Below are 26,688 nucleotides of genomic sequence, written 5' to 3'. Positions count from 1 at the left end.
GTTTTTCATTCCCACTGTTGCCAAAGTGCTTGCTCATAGGGGGTCATATGATTGTTGGGTTTTTCTCTGTACCTATTAAGCGCCTTGAGGCGACTTATGTTGTGATTTGGCGCTATATAAATAAAATTGAATTGAATTGAATTGAATTGAATTGAATTGACTGTAAAACATGATTGTTGGGCTTCATATCTGTACTGAACATTCATATAAGATTAGCTAGTAAATAACAAATAGTCAATGTTGTTCATGAGACTAAAGTCAGTGTAAATATGATATGGCCAATATTATAGTTATTATATTAATCATTATTAGTTATTACAGCAGTGAGTTTGAACTCTCAAATCAAATCACTTCTATTGTCACATCACATGTGCAGGTACACTGGTACAGCACATGTGAGGGAAATTCATGTGAGTGAACTCTGTGTCAAATACCGAGCTGCAGTAAAGATTCAAGTTGCAGCTATTTATATGTCCTATCACCTTCACTCAAAGACACTCAAGTATCTTTGACAGTGTAGATGTATTATATATAAGAGACAAATGTTGTTCCTTCAGTATGTTGGCATTACTAAATTTAGCTCAATGCTTACATATATGTATAAAAAGGAAATGTACGAGCTGTGATAACTGTGTCTGATAGAATGAAGAGTAGACTGATATATTAAATATTCCTTTATTGGGTCAGAAAATCATACCATGTCATAACTGCTTTAAGTCATACAGAATAGATATCAGAGCCTTAAACAGGGTGACTCCTGCTAAATGGGTCAAACTGGACAGAAGGTATCCAAACACATAACATCCTTACAGAATATGATGTGACACTATAGATCAACTTACCGCAGAATGTATAAAGCATATAAACAATTACAGCAATATGATGCAACAAACACAGCAGTGCTACTAATCCAAAATACTCAAAGCTTCATAGAACTGAAACAAACATTTATTTTTACTGATTGTGAAGCACTATGGTCAACACTGTTGTTTTAATATGTGCAATATAAATAAATTTTGATTTGATTTGATTTATTTTTAGCTCCATTCTGCTGCTGATACATACTTTAGGTTTCTGAACATGAAACTTGTTGCTGCCTTTCATAGTGTGTAACTTGAAGGCCCTGAGTACTTTCTCCCACACTGAAAACACTGGGATGACAAAATTATTTGAACATTACCTAACAAGACTGATTCAGGACAGACAATTAGTTATGTTAAACTTTTCTAGCAGTCCTTCACACACAGGGAACAGTTTGTCTATTCTCTCCATCTGTCAGCTGCTGCTGGCTCTTCCTCCTCCTCTTCCTCACACACTGCTGAGTTTGTCCTGGTGGATCATCAGGGGTGCAAAGCCTCACAGATGATGTGCAGCAGTGGGTCCCTCAGTCTGTCCTCACTCTGGACACTTGCAGTTGTCACACGTGGAAATCAAATGTGTGATAAGCTGCAGGATTCAAACACAAGTGTAACTTATAAATACATGTTCATACTTTTATTCCACTATCAGAGAGAAAGAAAGAGAGAGAGAGAGAGAGAGAGAGAGAGAGAGAGAGAGAGAGAGAGAGAGAGAGTGCAGGACAGACAGACAGGTGACAGTCTCAGGTGTAGATACTGCTACAAAACAGCACAAGAGAAGGAGGATTTAGTGTTTGTGTTATTACGAGTGCTCAACAAGAAGAGTTCCCAGCTGGTACAGTCGACACATGTGCGACTCCTGTGATTAAAGCATCTTTCTTTCAGCTTAACGAGTGAACCGTCAGCTCGTTCAAACACACGTTAAAGTCCGTTTTGCTCGACACCACCGAACAGAGGCAGCAATATAACATAGCTAACATTAACTGTCCAGTGAATCCTGCTTGTGCCGTGATATTCAGGACTGCAAACTGGAAAGGGACAAGTCATCTAAGTTTGTCTACTGTGCATGTTTTGCTGCGTTTTACCTTTTTAATGTTTTGATATTGTACACTGGTTTGTTTTTATGAGTTTTACTGCATGTTTTAATGGTATTTATTTGGTGACTTGTCCTGGAAAGACTCCGCCCCTACCTGATAATAAACTGATCACACCTGCGAGAGATCCGAGAGAGGCCAATAAGAGGGCCTGACAGACCACAGGAAGGAGTTGGACCGAGAGGCTTGAGAGACGGCCAGGAGTAAGTGGTGCCAGGCGGCGGCGGCGGCGCCTGCAAGCCGAAGGGGCTGGTGGAGCTTGGCGTTCAAGAGGAGGACGGACAGCACCAGCGACTAGGGACGCGGAGCGAACAGGCGGACGGCAGTAGTAACGAGAGCCCAGCTTGTGCACTGCGGGAGAGCAGAGGCGGCGAGACAGCTGGTGCCGATTTGCAGTTTTAAAGAAGCGGCGGGCGGAGTTGAGAGCTCTGCCCACCTGGGGTAAGTCTTCGACTTAGCCCCTTTTATTGAATGAAAATTGCCGAAAAGAATAGTGACTGCCGCTCCCTCCCTTTCTTCAGCGTACCAGGACGCGGAATGCGGGGAGGAAGGCGAGGACTCCGCTGGGTTTCCCTTTTACATCACTTCGCTGGACTTTGTTAGTTCTTTGTGACTTTTATATCGTGGCGGATGCCACTGGACTTTTAATGTTGTGTTTTATTGCTTTTTATTGTGTTACCCCTTTTAATTCATTTTACATTTTTAACTATTTAAATATAATAAATTATATTTTTAATCTTACAGTTTAAATTGTGTGCTTCCCTTGGCAGCTCCACTGCTCTGCCCGTTTTGAGGAAGGTTTCCTTCCTTTTAAAAACACAAAACATCTTGGAAATAAAATCAGCCTTTCCGCTCCGTTACAAAACAAACAGCATTCACTGACTTTCAGCTTGTTGTGTTTGTGGATATATGCCTGACTTTAATTATCCATAAAATCATCACATTCTCTGTAAGATAAAGGTCAACTATTGAACTGCATATATTTTAAAGTATTTTAAAGCCAATTCCATTTTCCAACAATAGCGGCCACTTTTAAGTTTTAATATTACTCTTATTATTCTTTCTGGGTGACAAAAGAAACTTTTAACATATTTTCAGGCAAGAATGTAGTTGTGCAAACTTCAAGTATCTGCTTGGTTTATCAAGACATTGCATATTTGCAAAAGTGCTCCGACGTTTTCGGAGACGTCTGTTATCTACCAGCTCGATAGCTAGCCGGGAGCTCAAGGTCTACCTCACTCCAGTCTACCTGAAGGTCTACCCGACCTTCTGAGGACCCAGCCCACGTAGACCGCAAAGGATGGGTCCTCAGGAGGATGCAGCCTATGAATTTGGACACCCCTACCCTTCAAATTGGGACAGCCTTCATCACGTCACTGGGACGAAACCGGCCGCTAGGGGGCGCGTTATGGAGTAGACGCGCAAACCACGAGATCTCATTTATCTGTTAAATTACTTTATGGTTCACCTATTGTGGCCCAATTCAGAGATTTCTTAAGCTCTATTAAGAAAGTCAGCATTGTTTTAGCTGTTGTTCTTTCCGTCTTTTTGCCTTATCTCTAAGTGAAATGCCTCCTAAGCAGTCTGCTAAAGGAGCGCAGGCTAGCTGCTCAGGGACCGCTAGCAAAACTACCGTTGACCCAGCGACACTGCTAGCTTTCCGCGACATTGTCAAAGAAGTGATTCAAGAGGAAAATGACAACCTACGGGACGAAATTAAACGAGCCATTTCGCCCATCCAAACCACTCTTGACGAATGTACTGAGAAGTTGGGCGAACACGAAGAAGGCTTCAATAATCTGGACAAGCGGCTAGAAGTTATGGAGACATGTTTCGCAGATCTGAGTAACCAATACAAGAAGTTGCTGCTGAAAACGGACGACTTGGAGAAGCGAAGAAGACGATGCAACTTGCGTATATTAGGAGTGCCGGAGGGAGCCGAACAAGGGAATCCCACTAAATTTGTTGCTGATCTGTTGCACGTTGTACTGGGTGGTCCCGGCGGTTTGGAGCAGGCTCCGATCCTGGACAGAGCTCACCGGGCGGCGGTTGCGTTGCCGACGGAGGGAGGACGACCGCAGCCGTTCATTGTTCGCATTCATTACTACCAGGAGAAGGAGCGGATACAGCGCTTAGCCAGACAGAAAGGCTGGCTGGAGTTTCAAGGGAAGCAGATCTTCATCTTTCCTGACTACAGCGCCGACCTGGCCAGACGCCGGGCTGCTTTCAGCGAGGTGAAGGGACTACTACGGAAAAAAGACGGAGTTCGCTATGGTCTTCTTTATCCTGCCCGGCTTCGGATCTCGTTTAATGGAGAAACACAGGTATTCGACTCTCCTAAAGCAGTGAAAGATTTCATTGACTCCAAGTTTGAGTCATCTCCCGAATGACATTTCATAAGAACCACCGGGACTTTCGTACCATCGTGACTATATTTTTGTCAATCAATAAACGGACGATCTTTGGTTTAGCTTAGTTTCATGTTCAATGTTCATTTAGAAATCTCAGATGTTGGTGAGTTTGCCCTTGTTTCCTGGGAGGTTAACTATATTCCAGTACTTGTCACTTAAAAGGGACTCCGGGGTCAGCTTTGATGAGAAGTGAAACAGGTCCGTTTTTCGGTTACGGGTAAATGCGACGTGGGAGTTTTTCTCTTTCCTTCTCTTAATTATTTTACTCTATTATGTTGGACTTTGTGACTTTCTAATTTGAATATATTTTGGACTACATGTGTGATTCATAGTTCAGATGCTTCTGCTCATGTGGGGCTGTGGTTATGAATAAGGTGAATAGGACTCTTAATAGAAGCTGGGGAGCTTTGGGAAATTGGTGTGTGTCGTTTGGGGACAACACTGAACACGGGGAGGTGGGTGGGAGGGACTTATCTACTTCTTTTTTTTCTTTTGTTTTTTTTTCTTTTTTGTTGTATATTATTTGCTCAGATTATTGTTAACAACAACATTTCAGTGTGCACCCATGATAGGATTGGTATTTGCGTTTGGAACCGCCTTTTTCATCATGTACTTATATGGTGATGACTTCTGTTGATGACACTTCAACTGCTGTGAGTAATGGCTGCCATGTTAACTTTATTAGTGAAGGGATTGAACCGCCCAGTGAAACGAAATAAGGTACTCTCTCATCTTCTTTATCTTAAAGTACATGTAGCGTTTCTTCAAGAAACACACCTTAAGCATACAGATCATGCCAGATTAAGACAAAATTGGGTTGGACAAATTTTTCATTCCAAATTCAATGGTAAAGCCAGAGGTGCAGCAATTTTGATTAATAAGAATACTCCGTTTATAGTCTCTCACACAATAGCTGACCCAAATGGTCGCTATGTAGTTGTGACAGGGTCCCTGTTTAATACTTCACTTATTTTAGCAAACGTATATGCTCCGAATTGGAATGACTCAACTTTTTTCAATGACTTTCTTAATTCCCTTCCACAGATCAATACACACCAATTGATCCTTGGAGGGGACATGAATACTGTTATGGATCCAGTACTAGATCGCTCCTCAGATAAAAGACTTCCACTCCCTAAATCCTCATTAGTGTTACAGTCATATTTACAAACCTATGGGGCTGTTGATGCGTGGCGATTTCTCTACCCCTCCACTAAACAATATTCCTTTTTTTCTGCAGTGCATCAAACGTATTCTCGTATAGACTACTTTTTTGTTGACAAAAAATTGCTTCCCAATATCAAGACTTGTAAATACAATAGCATAGTAATATCTGATCACAGTCCACTTGTTTTGGAACTCGGCTTCCCGGATGAACCCTTTGTGCACTCCTGGAGACTCAATCCTCTTTCTTTGTCAGATAAGGAGTTTGTGGAATATCTTTCCAAACAAATTGATATCTTTATAAGAACAAACATTACGCCTGGCATGGCCTATATTACGGTTTGGGAAAGCTTAAAAGCATTCTTACGGGGCCATATTATATCATACTGTTCATATACTAGAAAACAGAAACGGAAATGTCTTTCTGAATTGATACACCTTATTTCGCAATTGGATGAGCAACACTCTACAACCCCCTCTCCAGATTTGTATAAAAGACTAACGTTACAGACTGAATTTAATTTAATCTCAACCCAGCAGTCAGAGTCTATGATTCTTAAATCTAGAGGAAGATGGTATGAGCACGGAGAAAAAGCATCTAAAATTTTAGTACATCAGCTTCGTAAATCAGAAGCAACTCGTATAATCCCTGAAATTAGGACTGAATCTGGACATGTCACCACTACACCACAAAAAATAAATGAGAGTTTCAAAATATTCTATTCCAGTCTCTATTATTCTGAATCTTTAAACACGCCTGGACTGTTTGAGGCTTTTTTTGATGGAATGACAGTTCCGACTTTAACCCCGGCATTCAGAGACCAATTGGAGGAGCAAAATACAGTGGAAGAAATTAAATTGGCGATTAGCTCAATGCAGAATGGCAAATCCCCGGGTCCGGATGGGTATCCGGTTGAATTTTTCAAGACCTTTAAAGACAGTTTATCACCTTTATTACGAGACATGTTCATTGAGTCATTGGTTTCAAAATGTCTTCCCCTAACGCTTCGACAAGCGACCATCTCACTCCTATTGAAGCCAAATAAGGATCCATTAGAGTGTTCATCATATCGTCCTATATCACTCTTAAATGTAGATTTAAAAATACTGTCAAAAACACTTGCTCTCAGGCTAGAGCAATATCTACCATTGTTAATTTCTCCAGATCAGACAGGTTTCGTGAAGGGTAGGCATGGTTTTTTCAACCTGGGCAGGTTTTTAAACATATTACACACCAAGTCAACTACAACCCCTGAAATTGCCTTATTACTCGATGCTGAGAAGGCATTTGACTGGGTGGAGTGGGATTATCTGTTTTATACTCTACATAAATTTGGATTTGGCCCTAATTTCATTTCATGGATTCAGTTACTTTACTCCTCACCTATGGCACGTGTTAGAACAAATTCGTTATTCTCTTCTTATTTCCCACTTCTCCGTGGTACGAGACAAGGTTGTCCCTTATCCCCTCTTCTTTTTGCATTATCAATTGAACCACTGTCGATTAAACTGCGAGCTGACAGTTGCATTAAGGGCATCTTCAGAGGTGACCAGGAGCACAAAATATCCTTATATGCTGATGACTTCCTGCTGTATATGTCAGAGCCTTTATGCTCTCTTCCCTGTGCTCTTGCCATTTTTGAATGTTTTGGTAATATTTCAGGTTACAAGTTGAACCTGCATAAAGTGAACTTCTCTGTGTCAACTCTATAGCCAGAAAGATTTCATTTTCGGATTTTCAATTGAACGTTAAATCGGGGTATGTGACCTATCTGGGGGTTGAGGTTACCCACTCATACAAAGATCTTTATGAAAGAAACTTTGTCCTGCTGCTTAAAAATACTGAGACAGATCTTCAGAGATGGAACAATTTACCACTGTCATTAATTGGCCGCATCAATTCTATCAAAATGAACATACTACCCAAGTTCCTTTATTTATTTCAATGTATCCCATGCTACTTACCCAATAAGTATTTTATAACACTGAATAAGCATATCTCTGCATTTATTTGGAATGGCAAAAGTCCACGAATTCGTAAAGATTTCATGCAGAGGACTAAGCCAATGGGTGGATTAGCCTTGCCAAACTTTCAGTCTTATTATTGGGCAGCAAATATTCGTAATATGCTGTACTGGATGAGTAATGTTACTACAGAGACTCCAGCTTGGCTCCAAATTGAGTCATCCAATTGTGGCGAAATTTGCCTATCAGCTTTGTTGAGTTCAGCTCTCCCATTAGAACTATACACCTATAAACGTAACCCTTTGTTGTATGACTCGCTCAGAATCTGGGTGCAATGTAGGAAAAGGTTGGGGTTACACTTAATGTCAATTAAAGCACCTATCTGCTCAAATCATATGTTCCCACCCTCCATGATGGACTCGGCCTTTAAAATATGGGAAAGTAATGGCCTTAGAAATATCAAAGACCTTTTTGTAGATGGGATTTTTGCCTCATTCACGCAGCTCCTGAAGCAGTTTAATGTTCCTCGGCAACCTTTTTTCCGCTATTTACAAATTCGTCACTTTGTAAAGAGTCGATTTCCTTCATTTCCGGAACTACCTGAGGAAACTTCTTTGGATAAAATTATTAATATAAACGTTCATAAGAGAGGGGCGATTAAAGAAATCTATGCTATACTATTAAATCTTCAATCTCCTTCTCTCTTCATCCTTAAAGCACAGTGGGAGAAAGACCTTGGGATGACTATAACAGATGAGCTCCGGCAATCTTTTCTCCAGAGGGTACACTCTTCTTCGATATGTGCCAGGCATGGGCTCCTTCGATTTAAGGTCCTACACCGATTACATATCTCCAAGGAAAAGTTAGCCAAGTTCTATCCAGGAGCTGACCCTCTGTGTAACAGATGTAAAGCAGAAACAGGTTCGCTCCTTCATACCTTTTGGACATGCCCCAATCTTCATAACTATTGGGTGTCTATATTTAACACTCTGTCAGAGATGTATAACGTTAAATATGATCCTTCTGCTCTAACGGCTATCTTTGGGGTGATACCTCAAGACATCACTTTGCCAAAATGCTATTCGAATTTTATTGCCTTTGCTTCACTTATCGCAAGGCGCCTTATACTTTTAAGATGGAAGCAGGAAGCTCCTCCCACACATGAACAGTGGCTTGCGGAGCTCATGAGGTTTTTACATTTAGAAAAGATGAGATATACACTGGCAGGTTCAACCGCCAAATTTCTTAAGGCATGGCAGCCATTCCTGATGTACATGGAAACATTTAAAATGACCACCTTATCATGACCGGATGCCATATCTCTATATCACTATCATAGTTAACTGTACACTGAATGTCCCTTATACATTTTATTTTTATATTTGTTTGTTGTTGTTTGTTTGTTTTTTGTTGTTTTGTAGGGGTTTCTTTGGTTTGTTTGTTTGTTTTTTCCTTCTCTATTTCTATTATCTTTTGGGGTATTGTAACTACTGAACAGCAAACTACTGTATGTTCAATGTTTTGTTGTTAACATGCTGCTGTGACTGAAAATAAAATTTATAAAAAAAAAATTAAAAAAATGCTTGATCTCCATTGCTTGATCCTTTGAGGAATTTCCTCTACTCTACCACATGGTATAGTCAATGTAATGTAACACAAGGACCCGTGCAGACAAAACAAGCAATCCCAGCCATAAACTGCTCATAAAGGAATTGAAAAGGTGAAAAGGAAAATAGCAAAAATGATTGTTTTAGATGCCAGACATCAAGTATAAGGTAATAAATGAAGCTTATGCGTAAGTTCAGTGAGGAAGATCTATGGCTACACATCTGTCCACTCCCAAATGCTGCTGGCTAAATCTAAGCTTTATCACTCTGTCAAGCTGTTTGTGTCATCACTGGTCCAATCACCTTCTCCCACACCTCTCCAGGCCAGCATTCATGGCAATACTTTAAATCTCACTGCACATTTGTCATTCTCCATTGCAGATGCCCTTGTGTAACCCATGTTCCCATCTCCATCTCTCTTCACTCCAGCTCCATGCAATCCACCTACATCTCATCGTACACCAACCCACCCAACCAACATCATCGTCAAGTATGCTGATGACACCACCGTGGTTGGGCTCATCTCTGATGGAGATGAGACAGCGTGCAGGGTGGAGGTAGAGAACTTGTCCTGCTGATGCTCAGAAATAACCTGAAGATGAACGTCCTTAAAAAAAACATAATGGTCCACTGTCTGGGCCGGGTGGATTCTGTCTCCACCTTCAGTTCTGGGCAACCCCCTCTCTGCTAATGTCACCCCAACCCACAACACCAACACCCTGGTAATGAAGGCCTAATAGCAGTTGCACTTCCTCTGTGACCTGATGAAGAATCATTTGTACCGGAAGCTGCTGCTGGCCTTCTACCACTCCTCAGTGGAGAGTGTGCCCTTCACATTCCCGGGTGTTTGGTAAGCATGGGCAACTGAGAACTGGAAGACTCTACAGAGGGTAATTAACACTGCCCAGAAAAACACTGGCTGCCCTCTGCCACTGCCTCCTGCCTCAGAAAAACCAGGTCCATCCCAGGTGACCCCACCCACAACCTGTTTGACCTGTTGCCCTTTGGTTGGCACCTCATGTTAATCAGGTCCCACACCTCCAGACTCACAACAGCATCTTCCTTTGGGCCACTCAGACTGTTAACAAACACTATCCCCTCACACCCCACCCACCTCACCTATCTGAGCCATAGTCTAAATAACCCTCAGGCCACTCACATACGGACTCTATACTCAGACTAAGTCCTTTTACACTGTTTCCAAGCACTTTTCCCTCCATAGTGTGCTTTACTCAGGTTATGTATATCTTCCTCTAGACTGTATATATTATAGTTGGCATGGATCACACATAATTTCATTGTACATGCACAATGAAAATAAAGGGCTATTCTGTTCTATTCTACATGGAATTATTCTATATGATATGTATCTTTACATTTAGAGAATCAAATGTCCACAAATTAGATTTTTATTAACATTTAAATTACTAATTAAACTAGAGGCAACAGGCAAGCTGCTTTCACCTTTAAAGAAAGAAAACAACACAAAACCCTAGGAGTTGGTCACTAAACTGAAAAATAAGTTAAAAGGTTAAATCAACAAACAAACAAAAAAGAGCAAGCAGTCATCACACACACAGCTCACTAGCTGCAAACCAACAAGGCTCTTTGCACTTAGGTATTCCATGTTAATTGCTGAGTAGAGTCAGGTGAACAAAAAGTGTGACAATTGAGGCAGGAAAGATGCTGGGACACACTCTCACAAGGTCAAATTCACAGGAGGCCCTGCTACAGCCATAAACAAATGAAATGAATTTTTTTGCAGTACTCTCTCAGTGCTCTCCCAGTGTTATGTTTGAATGTGTTTTGTTGCTTTGTTTTTGTTGTTCTGACCACCTGTTATCCACATAAAGGATAAACCAAACTAGACAGGACCACTTCTTATGCTGGCTCAATTCAATTCAATTCAATTCAATTCAATTTCTTTATTGTCCCACAAGGGGAAATTAGTTTAGCAGCAGAAGGATAAAAATAAACAGAACAATACTATAAAATAATAATAACAATATTAATGATAGAAAGTTCAAGGACAATTATTTGCCATTAAGGAGACAAGTCGCAGTAGGGATAAAAGAGACCTGGAGTCTTTTGGTCCTCCTCGGAGGTACTCTAAAACGGCGGCCAGAAGGCAAAAACTCAAACTCACTGTGAAGTGGATGGTTCACACAATTAATAATAGAATGAGCCTTTCTAAGCACATTTCTATTGTAAATGGCCAAAAGTCCATCTTGCCAGCGCCCTGAAATTTTGCTAGCAGTTGTGGACAAGAGATATTTTATTTTGTATTCTTATGGTGACAGTTTATAGTCAGAACTATCATTAATCAATCATTTAGCATTGTCGAATCAGTTGACAGAATAATCTTTGATTTATATCTATGTCAATCTGAGCAAGATATTAATGTACACAGATTATCATCACTTTAATCAGTCTATTGTTGTTCTGTATCATTCTTTCTATCTGCTTAAGCTGTTGCACATCATTGTATCCACACCACTCGAGCTGGTGGGTCCAGTAGGGCCTATTCCATTCACTTGCACATATTCAGGCGAATAACAACATGCACATAGTTATGTAAAACAAGCACGTTCACACACACACTTATTAAGGACAGGGAGGTCGTCTCAGGACAGTCTCTCTTTGCACATACTTTCACAAAACTGCACAACATAATACACACTTGTTTGTTTCTAAAGTAGCAGTTGATGGCCATATAAGGAGAACTTCTTGAGTTCTGAGAACTGACTGATACTTATCATGTGACTTGAAGTCATCATTGCAATAAAAGCCTTGTGACATGGTTGTTCGGGGGAGATCAGCTCTGAAAGGTTTATGATGCTCATCTTCCCCACATATATATGTGTATAATAAAAACCACTATTTTGACATCTACTGAGGACCATGCAGTCGTTTGTCTCCTCCTCAAAAACTCGAACCATGACACAGTTTTTACCAGAAGTCCCAACCGATTCTTATTCTTCACCGTCAGGTTACCAAACCAGGCAGCAATACAAAAAGACATCACAGATTCGATAAAACTTCTATAAAACAAAGACAACATCTCAGATGAGACTTTAAAAGATCTCATTTTCCTTAAAAAGAACAGTCTTTGTTGAACTTTTTTAGTAGTGGCATCAGCATGAGATTCAAAACACAGTTTATGGTCAAGTACCACACCTAGATATGTATAACTCTCAACGATCCCAATATCGGCAGTTTTAATGATAGTAGGTAATGAGCAATAAGAGGACTTCCTAAAATCAATAATCATGTCTTTAGTTTTTGACACATTAAGTGAAAGGAAGGACTCATCACACCAATTCACAAAATCATCTACAACCTGTCCATGGCCTGACTCATCCCCCACTAGAAGACTGACGATTACTGTGTCGTCAGCAAATTTCAGGATGTGTCTGTTTGTGAAATTGCTGCGACACTCATTCGTGTACAGAATGAACAGAAGAGGAGAGAGGCAACAACCCTGGGGTCATCAGAAAATACATGATTCACCCTCACACATTCTGACCTATTGATCAGAAAGTCTGTCACCCAGCCGACCAGACTAGTGTCAAGCTTGAAATGATTGTAAAGCCTGTCCGCAAGTAAGAGGGGTTGAATTGTATTAAATGCAAACGAAAAGTCAGCAAATAATAATCTTGCATGGGTGTGGGGGGCCTCAAGATGCTTATACAAGAGATGCAGGAGTATGACAACAGCGTCCTCCACACCTCTCCCTGCTCTATAGGCGAACTGGAAGGGGTCAAGATGGTGTTCAACCTGCATTAAAATCTCCTTCTTAATTATCTTCTCAAATGTCTTCATCACTAAAGAAGTCAGAGCCACAGGCCTAAAATCATTCAGTGCCTTAGGAGAACTGCCCTTAGCAACAGGAACAATCATAGCATGTTTCCAAATCTTAGGTACTGTCTGTAGCTCTAAAGAAAGTGAGAAGATATGGTGAAAAATCCCACACAGCTGATCAGCACAAGTTCTCAGTAGCTGTCCACAGATGTTGTCAGGTCCAGGACTCTTGCTTTCAGTGTGTCTAAAAAGATTAGCTACCCCCTCTCATCAATACAAATAGATGGGGGAGTGATAGTCTTTTCCCTCAGTGTGCTGGTCTGCCTAGAACAGTCAAAGTTCTCAAAACGAAGGTAAAAACTGTTAAGACTGTCTGCCAGATGTTTGTCAGAGGTAAACCCCTCTAAGGTAATGCTACTTTTACCTTTCATGTGTAGCCCTGCCATTATTTTCATACCAAGCCAAGCTCTTTTCAGGTTGTTACTGCTGAGTTCTGCCTCAATCTTATTTCTGTACCTCATCTTAGCGATCTTTATTGCAGCCCTCACCTCCTTCCTCAATATTCTCATAGTGGGAACGTCTCCCTCGTTAAAAGCAATTTTCCTTTTAAGAATCAGATCCTTAATATCTTTAGAGAGCCATGGTTTGTTATTAGGGAAAGTCTTAAATTCTCTGACTGGAACCACAGAGTCTTTGCAAAAAGAGATGTAGCTACACACCACATCGGTGAGTTCATCCAAATCAGAAGTGCTCTCTTGAAACAAGGACCAGTCAGTGCAATCAAAACACCCCTGAAGGGCAACACAACTGTCTTTTGTCCAGACATTAGTCCGCTTCACACAGGCCTTCTCCCTCCTAATCACAGATCTGTAAGCAGGGAGGAGGTGAATAACATTGTGATCCGAAGAACCAGGTCCAGGTCCAGCCACAGACTTATATGCCGCCTTAATTGGTCCATAACACAAATCCAGCGTTTTGTTATTCCTTGTAGGACAAGTGACATATTGAAAGAAATTGTTCAGTGATTTCTTAAGATTACAATTGTTAAAATCACCAAAAATAAAATTAGGAGCATCCGGTGAGAGAGTCTGCAGATTGTGTACCACTTTAAAAATGGCATCGGCAGCAACTTTAACGTCAGCCTTAGGATTAATGTAAACAACAGTGACAAAAATTTGAGGGAACTCCCTCGGTAAGTAAAAAGGCCTGACAGATACTGAAAGGAGCTCGATGTCAGGAAGACACAACCGCTCCCGCACAGTAAAATTATTACACCAGCCCTGGTTGATATACAAACAAACCCCTCCTCGGTGAGATTTGCGTGTTACTCCACAGTTCCGATCCAATCTGACAGGGGTCCCAAAGCCGCTGATTCGCAGTGAAGTGTCACTGTCCATATCGGTCAGCCATGTCTCGGTAAGTGCCATCAGACAAGCCTCCCTGTAGATGAAGCACATTTCCTTGTAATTCATCCGTTTTGTTCCTAAGAGATTGGACATTGGCCAGAATCATAGAAGGCAGAGGAACACGATTCTTCCTCCGAAGTTTTCTTACATGCTGACGCACGCCGCCTTTCTTTCCGCGTTTTCTCAAGCGGCGGGGCTTTCCAAAATTAGTCTTTGACCGGTAAAATAAATCCTCACCAAGAATCACATCTGTCCGAGCATTAGAAGAGTCGTACATTGACAAACAGGACCACCGTAATCCAAGTAGTTCCTCGCGTGTATAAGTGATTGTCAGTGAGAGTGAATGACTCCAGGTGAATATCGCCAACAACAATAAAACTAAGGTGACAATGACTAATGTTTGGAGTTTAGTCTGTTACTGTTACTATTTTTACCATTTCTTCTTGGAGCAACTGCAATCCACGTTATTTCCTTGGGGATTAATATTAAAGTATTCTGATTCTGATTGTTTCAGGATACATGCCATTATCCAATGACACATCTGCTTACCTGCATCTTTTGCTCGTTTCTCCTCCTCTTCTTTTCTCTTTTTTCTAAACTGAGCACCTGATGGGTTTCAACTTTTCTTGTCCATCTTCCATTGGTTTTAATTTCGCACTTCAGTATGAATATAAGTCCCCCAACTCGACGATCACCACAACATAACCTAACAGACCTACACCTTAGTTCACAGATTCGCTTTGTCTAAGGTGTATTTCTGGGATTCCACACAACCCAGGATTCAAATCATGAATCCATAATGGGCTTGGATTTACAACATTATAAATGAAATGTGCTCTATTTGGAAGCAGCAGCCCCCCCTTTCGACGTGTGTGAGACTTTAAATCATCAAACTGTAAATTGTAAATTTTGTGGGGCGATCGTGGCTCAAGAGTTGGGAGTTCGCCTTGTAATCGGAAGGTTGCCGGTTCGAGCCCCGGCTTGGACAGTTTCGGTCGTTGTGTCCTTGGGCAAGACACTTCACCCGTTGCCTACTGGTGGTGGTCAGAGGGCCCGGTGGCGCCAGTGTCCGGCAGCCTCGCCTCTGTCAGTGCGCCCCAGGGTGGCTGTGGCTACAATGTAGCTTGCCATCACCAGTGTGTGAATGTGTGTGTGAATGGGTGGATGACTGGATATGTAAAGCGATTTGGGGTCCTTAGGGACTAGTAAAGCGCTATATAAATACAGGCCATTTACCATTCAAATTGTTACTGACCCCTTTACCCCTAGTGCTAAAGTGTATATTTATTTTCTTACTCTTCTTATATTTATTGTTTGTTTTCTTGCACTGCTGTAACTGGAGCCTTATCATCTCGTCTCTCTATATACTGGACTGTATGTAGCGGAGATGACAATAAAGTTTACTTTGACTTCAGCAGCAAGCAGGCGCACCGAGGGCTCTCGCGCTCACTTTTCGCGTAAAGAATTTCGAAAAAACATCGGTCCAAATTATAAGTCTGTATTATAATGTTTATGTTTTAATGTTTTATTATTATCTGTAATATTAATGTTTTTTCCGCCGATGCCCGTGATGCCGTGAGGCTGGCATGAGGTTGCAGACAGAGTCAGGTTGAGAGTGGATGCAAGGCAAGCTTTAGACACAAGGAGACGAGGTAAGAATGCAAAAAGCAATAGCTAAATAACAAGGAATTGTGGCCGTGTTGTTACCATAGGTACCTGATGGACTAACGAAGGAGAGATGACCATGCCGAGCTTAAATGCAGCCATGCTGATTGCCACTGAATGAGGAAGAGGTGAGTGTCCAGGATCCCACCCAGGAATGGAAAAACACCAGCCGCTCACTCAGCCCTTGACAGTATTTAATCAAAGGTGTGAAATATGTACTTTTTTGAGGGGACCAAGCTTTAAGGGGTTTGCCGGTTTGATCCCCTGCTCTGTCTGTCTTGGACGTTGTGTCCTTGGGCAAGATACTTCACCTACCACCTACTGGTGTTGGCCATTAGAGGCCGATGGCACGATATGGCAGCTTCTGTCAGTCTGCCCCAGGGCAGCTGTGGCTACAACTGTAGCTTGCCTCCACCAGTGTGTGAATGTGAGAGTGAATGAATAGTGGAATTGTAAAGCACGTCGAGGGTCTCAAAAAGCGCTATATAAATGCAATCCATTATTTTTGACTGATGAATGATCTATTATTTAATAAAATTAACGAAATGTTTATAAAACATAATTTGTGCAATAACATGTGCCATCTGTATATATCTGTAAATATGGGTTTTTGTTAAGCATCTGGTTTAAAGATGGTAACAAATGCCTAACATTTGCTTTCTTTTGTCACATTATTACATTCAACTCAAACTCTGTATTGGCTGGACTATTAATTTTTCATAGGGTCAGGGTTGGATAATTTGTTTTTTGCTTCCTTACCAAATTAAATCATCATACACAAAATTTGCATTTTGCATTTACTTTACTGTCTAATATTGAAATTAGTTTCACAATCTGAAACATATAGCATGTAACAAATGCAAAAAGAAGAAAGATAATCTTTCATGCCACTGTTTATGTACAAGGTTGTTTACTGCAGTCTGACCTTTGACCCTCATTGTAAGCTAGAGTATATGAGTGGTTGGTCACAGGATGAAAAACGTGTCATATCAGACAGCAGTATCAGTCAGAATCTGGAATAACTCTAAACCAGTAAAATATAAGAAACAGATTAGCCTGAAATTGGAATTGATTAATTAAATGCCATTAATTTAATGTAAAACACATCAAATACATTATTTATTTCTGATTTTATTTATATTATATATTATAATTATATTATATATGTAATTAATTATAAAATCATGAACAGGATATATGCAGGTAAACTGAGGGTCCGTCGAGCTGTCATTGAATGCCAAAATTAATTAAATAACATGTCATTAAATAATTAATTGTGGTCAAATAATAATAATATATAATTAATTAAAACATGCAAAAATATGGCGATCGTGGCTCAAGAGTTGGGAGTTCGCCTTGTAATCGGAAGGTTGCTGGTTCAAGCCCCGGCTTGGACAGTCTCGGTCGTTGTGTCCTTGGGCAAGACACTTCACCCGTTGCCTACTGGTGGTGGTCAGAGGGCCCGGTGGCACCAGTGCCTGGCAGCCTCGCCTCTGTCAGGGTGGCTGTGGCTACAATGTAGCTTGGCATCACCAGCGTGTGAATGGGTGGATGACTGAATGTGTAAAGTGCTTTGGGGTCCTTAGGGACTAGTAAAACGCTATACAAATACAGGCCATTTACTAATAATTAAATAAAATTTGATATGAATAATTTATTAAATGTCTTCAGAGTGGCCATTTATTTAATTATTCAAATATTATTTAGGTGATTTGCATTTTAATTAATTAATAAAATGTTTAATTATTTCATGGCATGTTTATTTAACTAATTGGTACCACTTTACAATAAGTCTCCCCTTATAGATGCTAATAAATAGTTTATAGCTATATTATTAATTAATCTGTAAATGCTTTATAAACCATTATTAATGGTTTATTATGCATTAGTTAAGGGTGAGAAAAAGAAAAAAAACTGACCGGTTTCTTGCCAAATAGTGAGCCAAATGTGTTCACCTATTTCATCTAGAGTTGCTATATTAAACATTTCAGACTAAGTTACTATCCTGTAAGCACAATCAGCATTTGTAAACATATTTTTTATCATATAAAATTGTACTTCATAAATGCATTATAAATATCCACAACTATCAATCGGAGCTTTGTTGTACAGTGTAAAGCATAAAACCATTTATTAATGAATAATAAATATTTATAAATGCCACATGGGAGACTTATTGTAAAGTGTAAAGCATAACACCATTTATTAATGAATAATAAATATTTATAAATGCCAAATGGGAGCCTTATTGTAAAGTGTAAAGCATAAAACCATTTATTAATGACAAATAAACATTTATAAATGCCAAATGGGAGCCTTATTGTAAAGTGTAAAGCATAACACCATTTATTAATCACTAATAAACATTTAATTGCCAAAAGTGAGTCTTAAATGTATAATGTCACCATTTATAACACTTAGACCTAAATTACAATCAGTGCTTGAAATAACATTTAACTACTGTCAAAAATGTATTGTAAGAGTAACACATGTAACATTAAATGTGTTTTTTAAAACACCAAACAGTCACCCACTCCAAAAAAAGTTCATGCCAGACTGATTCAAACTGGAAATATTTTTTGTATGTCCTTAAATAAGCGTCCCAGTGGTCCATCAGGGTGTCGCGAACCAAGCCAAGATGACCACTCAAGAACCATCAGGTGTTCCTCCAGCAACTTCTCAGTGCGATTTGCTCTTAGTCTACGGACATGTCCTTTGATGGTCATCCAAGCCCTTTCGATATGCTGTGTATGACTGCCAGATTGAGGATCTACAAACCACCTGCTGTGATTTACAGTGTAATGTCTGTACCCTATGTTTGTCAAAACATTCTTGTAGGCTCTCCACTCATCACTGATAATGGCACTACCCAACTTAACATGCTGTCTGATCAGAGGAACAAGGTGGCGCCTTGATCGTTTTTCAACAAGTTTTAACACAAGCCTTCGCCTTTTGTCTTTAATTCCCATCATTCCAAATACCCATTTCTTCCTTTTCCATGCATTTCGAAAGCGTCCACGTGCATACTGAAAACAAAAAGAATAAAATTAAACAGAATATCTACAAAGAAACATTCAAAAAGATGGTTGCTTCTACTAATTTTTTTTACTTATGGTAAAGGTTTCCATGTTTAGAGGACACATTCAGATCTGCATTGATTCTAACAAACCTGTCTGAGAGTTTACCAACCTTTCGCTGATGACGGAGACAGCTTTCATCTATAACCACAAATTCTCTGTCACCGCCAAGACGGTGTCCATTGTTTATTCTGTGTCTTTTAATTGCACGTATACAAACATGTCGAATGTGTCTTGCCATGCTACTTAGTGTTCTGGAGCTGCCAGCCACTTCATCATCGATCATATCTATTTGTCTGAGCCTGAGCCCTTGTGAAAATCTGTGATAGAAATCCAGGCAATTATTACTTTCTGAGGCCCTAATTTTATTTCACAAGTCTCGTATTGGTGTTCAATTATGAAAGGTGCATTGCTATTAATGTCTACATCTACATATACCTGTAAATGAACTTCATCCAACTGAAAAGAGATGTTTTTGATTTCTCAAAGAGGGAGCCAGTTCTAATTGTTCTGGAAACTTTCCTATGACTTGCTCTTTTGCAGCACCTGAGAACATACAAATGAGTTAAGTAAAGAAATGGACCCTTAAACAAGAGCATTAATTGAAAAGATAATCACAAAATTAAGTATGAAGAAAATAATAATGAAAAGAGGTTAATGCTCCCTCTTGCATTGATAACCGAAATATTTTGTTATATTTACTACATGCACTACATTATCATGCATTATACATACCACATATATTGGTCTTTCTTCACCACGGAAATCATTTTCATCTTATGGTGACAAACAGGACATCTAAGCTTCTTTTTTAGCAGGTGTTTCTTCTGCAGCCATTTAATGAGCCTTAGTGCCTTATATTTAGTTTGTTTTCCTTCTATTCTGGCGCGCAATCTCATTCCCAGAGACATTCTGGTGGGAAAAAATGAGTAATTTATTTTATTATCACCTCGAAACACCGTAAAATACTCTTTGGGAGTCTAGTGCAAATCGGTTCAGAGTTAAAGAACTTCACATGCTATATAAAACAAGCCCTATAATCAAAAATAGTCCCACGCAAAAAAGAGGATTGTCTCACCTGTTATAATGTATCTCCGACTAGAGCTGGGCGATATATCGAGTTTTTAAAACATATCGATATATTTTTATACGAGATATAAGATGTGACAATATCCTTTATATCGATATAGTCTATGTTACGTTATAATTATAGTTGTGGAGCCGCAAGTTTGCCTCTCTTTCGTCTACTTTTGTCTCTACGCAACATTACTCCTCCTCGCCTCTATCCTTCACTGAACACAACTCCCCCTCCTCCCCCATCGCTTCACGTGCAGGCAGCGACAAGATGGACACGGCAAATCTCCGTTAACGAGTTACTGCGCATCGCCCCATGCGTGGGGCTGGACGGCGTCAACGTGTTAACGAGCTAACCATGCTAACGAGCTAACCGCGCTAGTCCCTACGGGCTGCATAGTCTAAAATCCTTTCATTCTCTCAAAAGTTGACAGCGCGCCTTATGTATGAATTCTGGTTGTGCTTGATGGACGTGAACCGATTTTATGTGGTATGCGGCGCTCAGCAATCTGTCAAAAATGTTTGAGTACGATTTTGGTCAGCTACGGAGCTGCACTGCTTGATAGATTGTCGGCGCATTACGGCTACCGAGGAGCCTCGCGGAGTGATACGTACTGTGCTTCAACGTAATATTACCGTATTGTGTGTGTATAAGGACCATAAATAGCACCTGTAAGAGACGTGGTTATGAAGTGGATTTCAAACTCCAGGCTGTCAGTCACGCAGTAAAACTTGGAAATAGAGCTGCTTTGAAATCTGTCTGTCTTTGTTATTACGCTCAGCGTCTTTTAGTTTACATTTTGACTGCCCAATTGTGAGCTCTTTGTTATGCACAAAAACAACATTGTTTTATTTTATTTATGGAGCATTATTATTTAATGAATGCTCATAATTTATTTTTGAGTAATTTTTCATGTACATCTGTGCTGTATGTTAATAAAAGTGCCTGTGTGACATCTGGGACACAGCTTTAACTAAGAACTCTCTTTTTGTTCTTACTTTATGGCTTAAAAAAAATATCGAGATATATATCTTATATCGCCATCCAGCTAAAAAATATCGAGATATGAATTTTGGGTCATATCGCCCAGCCCTATCTCCGACTTTGTTATGTAGATCTAACCCGCTGGATTCATGCTAAAGAAATATGTTCTGCCGCCAAAGGGAGGGAAAACAAATTTAATTTAAACGCAGAGGAGCTTATACAACCATCCAATCACAGTTAACTTTATTAAAGAAAGCCCCTCCTCTCAGAGCGCGACAGGCAGTGGAGCACGAACAGAAACACTGAAGGCGCTCGTTCAAGTTCTTGCGCCATGGATGGAGCAGAAGATAAAAATTTGTGTGCGTCTGTGACTTACACAGTTAGCACACGTTCGAAGAGATACAAAAAGCAGAGACTGGATGATCTAGATTGCACTAAGCCAACGATGTCAGCAGTTAGACATGAAGGTGAGTATAATGCTAGCTAGCTAGCTACCGAGCCATTTGGCTGCTAGCTACAGTGGCTAACTAACATCACATAACATGTGAATAGCTCTATTACTATTGGTTACTCCAAACGATTTATATCACTTAGTTGTACAGTATATTTTTAGTTTTGTTTATGTGCATCATTAAATTTATATTAAACACCCTGGTAAGGCAGTACACATAAGAATTATTTGCCTTGTTTTAGAAATGCCTGAACCACCACAGGTGTATATAACATAATTTTTACAAAGTGGCTTTTTATAAATTCAAGTTGTAACCGTTTTTAATCAATATTTTATTTGAGTTTCCCAAGTTTAGATTATAAATTATTTTAGTATTGTAATTTAATAATTGTTTGTTCTTTAGATTCTTCTTCTAATCCTGCCCCTACTGCAACTGCCCTTCTTAACAAGGAGCGAGAGAAACTGACTTTTCTTAAGGAGAAACTGGAATGGCAAAAGAAGAGAATTGAAGAACTGGAAGGAGAGAGAGATTTTCTCCGAAGTCAGCTATCATCCCTTACAAGTATGAAACTAGACTTGTTCCATGAACATTGTTTTTATTTTACAGTCTTCAAATAAACATTAGATAATTTATCAATCCCAGTGAAGTTCCCTTATTGTCATTGTGTTGATTAAAAGATTTTAGTCAGTTAACTTTAAGTGTTGTGCTAGTTCATTCCTAAAGAGATCTGGTTCCAAATTCAGCTCAGCCAAGTCTAACTTGACTGATTCAATTTCATAGTTCATAAGATCATAACTCCAACTTGAACTAGTAATGTAACAGCCTTACAATCAGAATTAATATAGGTTTTATATGTATATATATATATATATATATATATATATATATATATATATATATATATATATATGTGTGTGTGTGTGTGTGTGTGTGTGTGTATATATGTACACCTTATTCACATGATGATTTTCTATAACAAAATTATTGTGTGGATGTGGATGTTTCTCTTTATTCTTTATCCTTTATTATTCTTCAAGTTGCCACTTTCTTTGCCGCTTAACTACTCCCTCAGTTTTCAGCCGTTTTTCACCATTCAAACTCTAAACTGTTCAGCTCTTTCTCCTGATGCCTGCTATGACTTTTGGTAGTCATAACTTTTATACTTTTTCAGATATTAAGCTTTTTATGTCATTTTTTGGCCCATTTTGCTGAATAGGACCACATTATCAGTGTGATCACAAGTTTTGCTTGCTTGGCTGAGCCATGTTTTAGCTCAGTGAGATAAGCAGCCGTTCTCAGAGTAGGAGGCCCGGGTTTAAATCCAGGTTGTGGCAACATTTCTTTCACTTAACAGTTAAACTTTTTTAACTCTTTTCAACACAAATTTCAGCTTTTTCACCGCTTATCAGCACAATTTTCAGTTTTTTCTGCTGTTTTCAGCACAAATCCAAGCTTTTTAAGCTGTTTTCAGCAAAAAACCTCTTTTCAGCAGAAATTCTGCTCATTCAACTCTTTTCAGCAGAAATTCTGCTGATTAAACTCTTTTCAGCAGAAATTCTTCTTATTCACCTCTTATCAGCGCAATTCTCAGCCTCTTCTGCTCATTTCAGCACAATTATCAGTCTCTCCACCTCTTCTTTGTCAGAAAGATGTTGGCGCAGTGAGATGAGAACCTGCCTTGAGTACCAGAAGGGCCAGGTTCGAATCCTGCTCAGAGCAACATTCTTTGCTTTTTTATTTTTTCAGCTTTTTTCAGCAGACATCTTCAGCGTTAAGGCATCCACACAGCATTTTCGCAGGAAATGCAAATTTTTCTAGTTTGCTTTGTTTTCATTTTTAGTTCAAACGCCAAATGACATTGTGCAGCGATACAAATCCCTCCTCAAGACATTTCCAAAGACGAAGACCATGACCAAAGCTTTTCAGAAGCATGGGCTCGACAGGAACACTGTTGTGTCCACTTCATCAGTTGGGGAGCTTGCTATTGCGGTCCCCAATGTCTACCAGGAGCTACTGTCCAACAGGCCTAGTGGAGAGACGGTACTAGCTTTTGCTAAGCGATGTGAGGCTGCAATTCAAGGCAGTGATGAAGTAAAAAACAAAATAGAAAGTATGAAGGCCGCTGGTACTTTGCTTCCAATTCAAAGAGGGAAATCTGTCTGAAACCCTAATTTGTTCTAAGTGGTTTTGTTTTTTGAGCATATTGAACTGAAGAAAAGATCTGCAAAACCAATCATTTTTCAAAGATCTGTTCACATATGTGTTGAGTTTCCACACAACTAAGAGATTTACCTGTTAGTTTATTTTATAGTTTTTTTTTATGTTTTGATTTGTATAAATGTGTGTAGAGTAAATAATACAGCTGTGCAGTTTCAGTTAAGGTATAATAATTTATTATATTATAATTATTATAATTTTCCTTTGTTTTATGCCAGTGGTGAATTTAGGGATGGGATTTGTTTCCTTAATATAGTTTTAGCTATCTTTAAAGGGCTTGTATATAAGTTTAGCAATGCTAAATAACTGTTGGTGCTTTATACTTTTTATAGTTATGCCCAGTAATACTTAGAAATGTTTGTTGATCATAAATAAATGTTGACATGTTTTAAACTTTACAACAAAACTCTCTTTTGTCATTTATAAATGTTTATTAGTCATAAATAAATGGTGTCATGCTTTACACTTTACAATAAGGCTCCCATTTGGCATTTATAAATGTTTATTTGTCATTAATAAATGGTGTTATGCTTTACACTTTACAATAAGGCTCCCATTTGGCATTTATAAATGTTTATTTGTCATTAATAAATGGTTTTATGCTTTACACTTTACAATAAGGCTCCCATTTGGCATTTATAAATGTTTATTTGTCATTAATAAATGGTGTTATGCTTTACACTTTACAATAAGGCTCCCATTTGGCATTTATAAATGTTTATTTGTCATTAATAAATGGTGTTATGCTTTACACTTTACAATAAGTCTCCCATTTGGCATTTATAAATGTTTATTTGTCATTAATAAATGGTGTTATGCTTTACACTTTACAATAAGTCTCCCATATGGCATTTATAAATATTTATTATTCATTAATAAATGGTTTTATGCTTTACACTTTACAACAAAGCTCCGATTGATAGTTGTGGATATTTATAATGCATTTATGAAGTACAATTTTATATGATAAAAAATATGTTTACAAATGCTGATTGTGCTTACAGGATAGTAACTTAGTCTGAAATGTTTAATATAGCAACTCTAGATGAAATATATAGGTGAACACATTTGGCTCACTATTTGGCAAGAAACCGGTCAGTTTTTTTTCTTTTTCTCACCCTTGACTAATGCATAATAAACCATTAATAATGGTTTATAAAGCATTTACAGATTAATTAATAATATAGCTATAAACTATTTATTAGCATCTATAAGGGGAGACTTATTGTAAAGTGGTACCAATTAATTTTATCACTCCTGGACCTCCATACCTAAGTGCTGTAAATTTCAGTAATACTGAAGAGTATGTTCCTTTTTTCCCCCCTGTAGAAAATCCTAGAAAGCCTGTAGTTAATCGGGCAGGAACTAGACTGCATTACTTTGCAAAGTATTAGAATACATATGACATCCACAGCTCCTTTAAAACATCCTGAGATCCACTGACACTACTGCTATTATTAACTAATCCTGTTAGTTAATGGGCAATCCACCCCCAGACCCAGGAGATTGTCCCCTTTCCTCTGGGGTGAAGACAAGTACACCTCCCTGGAGCCAGCTCCCCTGCTGATCCACATTGGCACTACAGAAGCTTACATGCATACCACCCTGAACAAGCCCGCTCCCATCAGAAAAATGAATTCTAATAACAAATATCAATTAATATCAATTTATTTATGGCTATTTGCGTGGCAGCACGGTGGCACGGTGGTTAGCACTGTTGCCGCACAGCAAGAAGGTCCTGAGTTCAATTCCACCATCAGGCCGTGGTCTTTCTGTGTGGAGTTTGCATGTTCTCCCCGTGTTTGCGTGGGTTCTCTCCGGTTACTCCGGCTTCCTCCCACCGTCCAAAGACATGCAGCTTGTGGGGATAGGTTAATTGGATAATCCAAATTGCCACTAGGTGTGAATGTGAGTGTGAATGGTTGTCTTACATGTCCACTTTGTTGGACATGTAACTAAATTAGCATAGGATAATTTGCACCATCTTTTATGAAAAGAAAGTAGAAAATGCTGTCGCCCAATTCTTTGTGCCGGACCATGCGACCATTGATTAAAACAACAGACAAAGTTGTGCAGATCTATAAATGTTAACTGTAACTGTGTTTTCCATTCCATGCCATAACTTCCTGATATAGTTATAGCTCTTAACAGTTTTCTAAACTCACAGCTGAATTTTGAGCATTACACCGCTGGAACAAAACTATTTATTACTGAGTTGCTGCCTTCCATAAAAACACAGAATGCTTGATAAGCTCAAGATTATGATCTCTATTAACTGATAAAAATGTGATTAACTTTCTTTATAATCAGTGTTCATTAGTAAAGTCCTTTGCTGTATTGCAGTCTTAGGATTAATTTTTACTTCAGTAAAGTTCTGCTCAAATAAGTAATGGATGGAGGGTATTTTACTGCAGTCACAAAAATCCTAAACAGGGAGTAGGGAAGGAGTTATACAGAAGCTAAATATAATAAATACAATTTATGAAATGTTATATGCTATTGGACAGACTTACTTAAGTCAAACTCTAATGAATACATAGTGCTATTCACAACTGACAGTCACAAATTGACACTGTGCCTCTCACTAAACACAGTAGCTTTTAAATGTCCAGAGAAGGCTTTTGGCTCCTGCAGACTTCAGTAAATCTGACCCTTAATGGTCCTTATTGTTTATAATTGCAACCTTTGTATTGAATGTATATGTTTCATAGGCTTTTCTTCGTTAAATGTCCTGCATAAAACAACAGAGCATGGTGTGAAAAGTTAGATGGGTGTTTTGCAGTCCATCTTCTACTCAATGAAAATGTCATTGAGGTCAAGAAAAATAGGTTAGGAATAGGAGATAAGAAGAACTTTTGGCACTCACCCAACTTCCCACCACTGGCCAATAGGAAGCCAAAAACGTTGTGGTGA

General features: G+C 39.2%; 2 long non-coding RNA genes across 2 annotated transcripts in view; one reads left to right on the top strand and one right to left on the bottom strand.

Annotated features, from left to right (window-relative positions):
• LOC143414659 (uncharacterized) overlaps nucleotides 1–26,688 on the top strand; it is a 188,373-nt gene that overhangs the window by 16,497 nt on the left and 145,188 nt on the right. The window lies entirely within an intron of this gene.
• Nucleotides 18,416–20,257, bottom strand: LOC143414642 (uncharacterized). Its single transcript, XR_013095302.1, has 4 exons — nucleotides 19,783–20,257; nucleotides 19,486–19,593; nucleotides 19,160–19,367; nucleotides 18,416–18,996 (listed from the first exon to the last, which is right to left on the bottom strand). It is a non-coding gene; the product is annotated as an uncharacterized LOC143414642 (long non-coding RNA).

Source organism: Maylandia zebra, linkage group LG22, assembly GCF_041146795.1.
Source record: "Maylandia zebra isolate NMK-2024a linkage group LG22, Mzebra_GT3a, whole genome shotgun sequence".
NCBI lineage: Eukaryota > Metazoa > Chordata > Actinopteri > Cichliformes > Cichlidae > Maylandia > Maylandia zebra.
This window is presented reverse-complemented; position numbering and strand designations above follow the sequence as displayed.